The sequence below is a fragment of the Sebastes umbrosus genome, chromosome 19, assembly GCF_015220745.1.
Source record: "Sebastes umbrosus isolate fSebUmb1 chromosome 19, fSebUmb1.pri, whole genome shotgun sequence".
Taxonomy (NCBI): Eukaryota; Metazoa; Chordata; class Actinopteri; order Perciformes; family Sebastidae; genus Sebastes; species Sebastes umbrosus.
The window spans coordinates 5,976,940-5,985,020 of NC_051287.1; positions in this window are offsets into that span (position 1 = coordinate 5,976,940).

Below are 8,081 nucleotides of genomic sequence, written 5' to 3' on the forward strand. Positions count from 1 at the left end.
CCGGATCACCACCAAAATCAAATGGATTGTTCATTGTGCCACCCCTCCAAAAATGTTTAATTCAAATCCATCACAGACTTTTGGAGTAATCCTGGTAACAGACAAAACAACAAACCAACAAACAAACCAACGCTGGTGAAAACAATGGATTAAATGCCTTTATTACACGGCTGTGTTGAACACTCGATTCTGATTGGTCAATCACAGCGTTCTACGGTCGGTTATTTCTTTATAGCAGATCGTTGCTATGTGTAATAGACCGTTGCTATGGATGCAGTTCTGATGTCAGACTCTGGCGGACCGTTTTTGTGTCAAATCATTGATTTCTTCAGCAAGTAGCCGTGTAATAAGCGGGATAATATACAGCTAGCGGGTCATTGTTGTGAAAGAAACCCCTTCAGGGCCCTGTGACAAACTCCACAGAGAATTATCACCTGACAGCAGTTCACCTCAGCTTTACAGAGGTTTTTTAGTGTCCTTTATTTTTGTTTTATTTACACGGCCCACAATGTCACTGTCTTGGTTTTTTGTTCACTGTTTCCTATTTCCAGCAAAAAAGGCGTGACCACCGTGACCAGAGAGATCACCGCCAGCGACAGACGCCACGCAGTGGCACACACACACACTCAGAGTCGCGCTCGCGCACAAGCAGATCCATTTCCCGAGCAAAAAAACACTTGCTTCTTCTCCTATTTGCAGAATCCACCATTTAAATAAGGGAACAGGAGATGATACTCTGGTTTATTTCATGTTCAATTTATTTTCATAATAAAATCAAATCATAACAGAAGTTATCTCGAGACGCTTTTCATATAGAGCAGGTCCAGACCGTACTCTATAATTTAGAGACCCAACAAGCATGCGTTGTTATGCGACAATGGCGAGAAAAAAAAAATCCCCTTTAGTGAGTAGAAACCTTGGGCAGAACCCAGCCTCGACTGGTTGGGTACGCCCAAAACACGCCTATGATTAATTAAATACAACCCCTTTGCGCCTTACTTTGCGCCCAGATTATCTACCGTTAAACTATGAAAAGTTGGAGTTGGAAACGCTCTAAATGGACTTGTGCCATACGCTATAGATTGTTAAATAGAGCCCTTAGTGTTTGAAGCTCCGGTGTTTTATCATGAAGAATTTGAACATTTAAGGGATAAAATCATGTGTTTTGGTTGGTAGTGAAGCTGATCTACATGTGATCCAACCAGCTGATCAGCTCACGTTTTACTGTTTTTACTTCAGCCCTGCTAGAATCAAGTGTTTTTTTGTGTTTAACTCTTGGTCGAAAACGTTGTGTTGCTGTTTTTCCATATTCTGCTCCAGATGGAGTGACCCACTTACTGAGAGAGAGAAACTCTGTGCCATTTCTGGTGACTAATACCCCCTCCACCCACACCTCAACACACACACACACACACACACACATACAGAGCTGTATTGGCGTGCACGCCTTCTTGTTGTTTCTCTGTGCTTCTGCTCTCTGATGATTCTGTTAAAAATAAAGACATTTGTGAATAAATGAGGGTTGACAGTGAACGTCAGTGCCTGTTGTTGTAGTTTTACCAACCCCGATCTCATGGGAAGGCGTATAAATAGCACGGCATCACAAGGGCATTCTGCGTGTCATGAGAACATGCGAGAACGCATATTTGCCTTTTTAACGCCTTTTTCGTGTGTAATTTTAATACCACGCAACAAAACTATGGTAGCAACCAGTTTAGTGTCCGGCCAAATTCAGACTCTAAAATTTAAGAACCTTCAGCGTCAAGAGCAAGCCCCAAGGAAGAGCGCCAATTTTCGTAGTGGCCAAATGGCGGTACTACAACTTCTGTGTCCGTCACGTGTTACCATTGAAGAAGAAGAAGAAGAAGAAGAGCGTTGGGAACAGATATGTAAATCAGACTGATTTCAGCTTCCTGCTCTGAAGCTGACCTCAGGTCAGACTGCTGGAACACACTAGCCCCGCCCCCCCTCCACCTGGAGGGAAATAGACGTCGGGTCCAGTCAGACATCTTCCTTCATTCCTTCTTTCCGCCTCATTAAATATTCATGAGACTCATCCGAGGCGCTGCAGAACCCGTCTACTGCCCTGAGCCGTGATGTCATATCGAGGTGACGGTGAATCTCTTGATGCGAGCGGGTCTCTGTGAGAGAAATGATACAACGTTGTGGACGTCAGTAAGAATCTGACGGAAAGACAAGATCTGACTGACTGACAGCGAGAGTCTGCTTCACCTCCGCTGTCAAAAACTAATAGCGTCATCGGCCGAGGTGTCAGACCAACTGCAGGATCTGTTGGCTCCAGAACGTTCCAGGTATGACGATCAGGCATTCATATGTTGACTCTGATCCAAGATTCAGAGGCTCCACCCGGTCAGGAAGTAGTCCAGACTAGATCACGGATGTATTAAGAGAACTGGATACAGCGTTGGAGGCGGAGCCCCGTTCAGTCCTATGAAATTTGCTCAGTGGCGCATGATGCCAAAATGGCTTGACTTCCGAGTGGAAAAAGTACCCGGATCTTCCGGCGATCTGCCGCATCCATCGGGCCCATCGGACACGCACAGTAGCGTAGCGTGTGGGTCAATATTGTCATTTAGATGTCCTCAGACCTGGACCGCTATGAAGTAGGACAAATTTGACCAATTACAACCGTTCAATGGCGAATCAGGTAAATTCTCCACCACGCCACGTCTACGTCGTTCCATAAAAACTCAAACTTTTAACAACTTTTCATCACAAAGGTCTTTAGATTGTACTGACCAAAATTTGAAGTCGATCGGGTTAAATTTGTAGGAGGAGTTTGTTAAAGTACAGAGCCTGGAAATGGTCAAAAATACACAAAAAAAAATCACACAAAATTCAAATTGGCCGACTTCCTGTTTGGTTTAGAGCATGGCCCCAAGAGACTTTTTTTTAAGTCTACATGCGTTACATGTGCCTACTAAATTTTGTATATCTCGGTGAAACGTACCGCTTCGAATTATGTTTGTGAAGGTTCTCAGTCATCCAGGTCACGGTATCCGAGTAAAGGTTAAATCAGTTGGTTTAGATTCTTGAAGACGTTTCACTTCTCATCCGAGAAGCTTCTTCAGTTCAAGAAGCTTCTTGGGTGAGAAGTGAAACGTCTTCAAGAATCTAAACCAAGTCCAGTTGCTGCTGATTAAAACCCTTACTCGGACGCTTTGAATTATGTTTTTATAAATATTTTTGGACTTGCTCTCGAGTCCGTTTCACACCGCCGAAGTCGGGGACGCAGCTGAAAGAAGGCTGCGTTGATTTACCGAGTTGATAACCACCGTCGTAGGAACGCTTAGCGTGATTGCGATTGTCAAGGGTTAGTTAAGCCAGATAAGGAGAAGATACCCTGTTGAACTCGCTTCGTAGTACAGAGGCCTCAAGGTGTTGAGACAAAGCCCTCTGATTGGTCCATTTATCCTCAGTCCCCTCCACTCGTTCTCTCTCACTCTCTGTTGATGTTGTTGGCTGACTCAAAGAATTACTGCCTGTTACATAACCACACACGCACACACAGTGAAAGTTTTCAGCTGCGTCTTTGTTTTGGTGTTTGGGTTTGATGTTGCTATGACGACGCCGACTTGAAACAAAAACAGAGGTAGAAAATAAAAAAAGACAAGCATGTCAGAGGACTGTAAAAACACATCTGTAAACATTCATCAACTGGACCAATCAGAGGATTGTTAGGTGGGGGGGGGGGGGGGGGGGGGGCTGCAGGAGGACAGGTGAACCTGCAGGTGCGGGAGGAGGGAGGAATGAGTTGAACTTAATTGTAAAATACTGGGAGTGGATACTGGGCATGCTGGGAGTGGATTTGTTTGAACAAATGATAACAATGAATAAATGAAAATCATTCATTCGACTTAATGAATGAGTGACTGGAACAGATTAAATGAATGAATGAATCTGAGAATAGAAGTGAAGCTCGTGTTTGAAAGTAAACTGGTGAAAAGAGTTCAGAGCCGATGTGTTACGCAACCAAAATGTTTCTTTTATTTACTGAAGAACCGTTTTTGTTTAAAAAAAAACAACAACAAACTGAAAAGATGTGTCGAGAAAAACATTCAGTGAAGATTGAAGAAGAGAAAATCATTTGTGTAATCAATGTTGTCTTGAAACCGATGGAGGGACGAGGGAGGGATGATGGAGGTGTGCACGGATGGAGGGATGGGTGGAGGAATGTATTATTGGCTCTGTAGTTGTTTGAGGATGACTCAGATGCTCCGCCCACAGATGCGCTGAGTCACCATGAACCGCCAAGTACTCCCTATGTGTGTGAGTGTGTGTGTGATGTACCTGATTTAAATGTCAGTAAAGTGAGAATCTGACTCTCTCTCACAGTTCTTTTTTCTACGTCTTCTGATTGGAAGATGTGACTGAGAGTTTCGAGCAGGAACACACACTCAAATGATCTGAAACACAACAAGGAACAGACTCATTTCAGCCGATTACACTGTTGTCAGGCCATTAAATAGGCATTATCAGTCGCTATAAGCCCCATAGATGTGGGTCATTAGGGGCCTACTAAACCCATTAGTAGGTTTTGTCATTTGTCTATTCGTATGATAGATCACCGAAAGAAGGTATAAAAGAACAGCAACCTCTAGCGACCATAGCAATTATGACAGGAGTAGAAGCGGAAGTCAGGCGCTGTAGTATAGACAGTGTGAAACTCAATAAAGGGGTGGAGGTCGGGGACGATGGATGGGACACAAAACACAGGGTTTTTACCCAGGAGAACAGAGTTCGCATGCCATGTGAGACCAACAATGTGTGGCTGTCTTTGTGTTCGTAGTTATTTTAACCCAAATGTTTTGTTTTTTGTTGCCTAAACCTAAAGAAGTTGTAGTTTTGCTGCCTAAACTTAAAGAAGTTGTAGTTTTGTTGCCTAAACCTAAAGAAGTTGTAGTTTTATTGCCTAAACCAAAAGAAGTTGTAGTTTTGTTGCCAAAACCAAAATAAGTTGTAGTTTTATTGCCTAAACCTAAAGAAGTTGTAGTTTTATTGCCAAAACCAAAAGAAGTTGTAGTTTTGTTGCCTAAACCGAAAGAAGTTGTTTGTCTGTTGTTTCCCCGGCGGAAGAGAGCAGTCTATGCTCGCGACACAGCGCAGTTTGAGCTCATGTTTGAGCTTCGCTCGCCACAACGTGCAGCGCCCGAAGTTGGGCTTTGCGCGATGCAGCGGAAAGCCGTCGTGGTGCAGAACAAGCCGTTAGAAATAACGGGTTTCAGAGCGCAGTGGTGCCGTTGTGTCTGAAAGGACTTTTAGTGAGTGAGAGAAGGAAAGAGAAATGGAGAGAACTAAGAATAAAATACTCAAGCAGGAGCATAAATTAAAAAAAACACATGCCAAGTTCACACCAGAGGGGCGAAATATTCATTTTTCTTTCCTGGGAGTTAAAGGTAAAATCAAAAGTTTAACATAAATTTCTGTTGCAGTGTATTATTAGTTTGTTATTTTACTCTTTTAAAATCACCAGAAATGCAGGAAACATAGTCTCTGAAAGGTCTCGAGGTTCTTAAGTATGCTCCAGCCTTCATGTTGTTGCTGTTGTTTGTTTCTCTTTGTGTTTAATGAACTCAGACTCTGAGGTTACATAAAGCTTCTGTCTCAGCGAGGCTCTAACCAAGGAGTCCGGACAGGTACGCTCCTTGGCTGTCACAGCTCGTCAGACGCTTCCACGGTGTGATGCGAGGACTCCTTTACCACGCTGTAAAAAAAGTGACCGTCCTCACAAGGAAACTGCTTTAAAGGTTCCATATCGTGCTCATTTTCAGGTTCATACTTGTATTTTGTGTTTCTACTAGAACATGTTTACATGCTGTAATGTTAAAAAAGAAAACAACTTTATTTTCCTCATACTGTCTGCCTGAATATACCTGTATTCACCCTCTGTCTGAAACGCTCCGTTTTAGTGCATTTCAACGGAATTGCGTTGCTAGGCAACAGTTTGGGTCCATGTTTACTTCTTGTCAGCTGATGTTATTTACATACTCTGCAACAGGAAATAAACTGGGACATATTTAGAATGTTTATGTTTAAAACCGTGTAATGATCTAAATATTGTATATTTGTGACATCACAAATGAACAGAAATCCTAACGGCTTGTTTCAAACACGCAATTTCTGAATACGGGCTGTGTTTATTTCTCCGTATATTGAGCGTTTTGATAGTTTAACAGTATTTATGAAGCACTTAAACCTGCTTTATAATATAAAAGACATGAAAATCTCACTTTTTACAATATGGGACCTTTAAATAATAAGCTGTATTCCTCACTGTGTCGAAGTGAGTCACACCTTACACATTTTCTTAAATATAAGGCAACATCAGGTTTGACTTAAACATTGTTTTTCTAACTTTGTAAAACAAAATGTAACAAATAAATACATAGATAGAAATCTATTGAATTGTCAGGTTCCAACATCTGGTAAAAGTCTTCCAATCGAAGAGCGAAGTTCCCGCTGCAGGTAAAGTCTTAAAAGACACGTTACGATATTTTCTACAGTGTAGTGTTGAAGGCGTTTCCTCCACTGAAGAAGAACATCTGACCTGGAGTGTCCTCGCCTCATGCTGAGACAAGAGGTCACAAGGTCACAGCACTCTACGACCCTGCTCTCCCTCCTCGCCATCCTCGCTCCGTCCACACGCATCACGTCCTGCAGGCGTTTTTTCTTTTTTCTTTTCCTCTCTAAATAACAACAGCAGCAGCTCATTCTTCAGTCTGAGGAGCAGATTCGGCTGCTGGGACGTCATTCTGGATTAAACAGCGCTGAGGTCCGATCTCGTTTTAGCTCTGACCTCCAGCGCACATCAGACAGTCTGCTTCTAAAATGGAGGAAGGGTTCCAGTTAGCGGGAGGCAGACTTCAACTTCAGGCAAACACAACAAAGTCCCTGAGGGGTCCTGCGAAAATGTTAATGAGATATAAACTCATTTAAAGCCGTGACCACCACATCTGGAAGGTTGATGTTGGTGTTGATGAACTGGATTATGAAGAGGTGTCAATTACTTGAGTTAAATGAAATAGAAAATGAAATGCACTTTGTTTTATATTGTCTTGTATATCATTATCTCCAGTGTTGTGCAAGTTCACACTTTACAAAAGCTCAAAATTCAGACGGATCAAAATGAACTAGTTCACTTTCATTTCTTCAGCTGTTTTTCTTTTTGACTAGTCAGCATTTTCAGGTCCCCCAGAAGAAGAGTTGGTTGATGGTTTGTTAAGTTTATATGTGAATGCTGTGAGATGGTGTGATCAGTGATCAGCCGAGGAAACTATGAGATGTTTACATAAAACAAAAGGTTTTTTTAGTGGATTATTCCTGTAACAAAGATTTTTTTTCCAAGGTTGATAAAGTACAATAAAGTTTTAATTGTAAATTAAATATATATAAATTGAATTATATATATTTTATATAATTAAATTATTTTACATTTTTGTAATTACTATTTTATATAATATAAATATAATTTAATATATATTATATATTAAATATATTATATATTAAATTAATTTAATTTATAATTAAATATATATAAATTCAATTTCGTATTCAGTTAAAACTACAAAACAAACTACAGAGAAAATAAAACAGAATGAAATTGATTTAAAAGCAGAAGAGTAAAAAAACTAAAATAGATAAAACTGTAACTATAATAAAAGTGTTTTATTCATTAAACCTCGTTAAAACAGTAAGATTTACTGTGTGTGTGTGTGTGTGTGTGTGTGCACGCGCGCGTGCGTGTGCATGTGTGTGTGTGTGTGTGTGTGTGTGTGTGTGTGTGTGCACGTGTGTTTCATAGCAGTGTGTGTTGATGCGTTCAGACAGCTACCGTTTCCTTGCGGCTACACTCGATGCCTGCAGACACACATGCACATATGCACACACACACACCCCCACACACACACTGTATGTGTGTGTATCTGTATGTTTGCAGGCCAATCAGACTCTCCGGATCAGCACCAGTCCAGTCTAAGAAAAAAAGGGACAAAACCCACAATCCTCTTTCTACTTGTACTGAACAGATGATCATGACAGCACATTGGATTCTACACCATAGA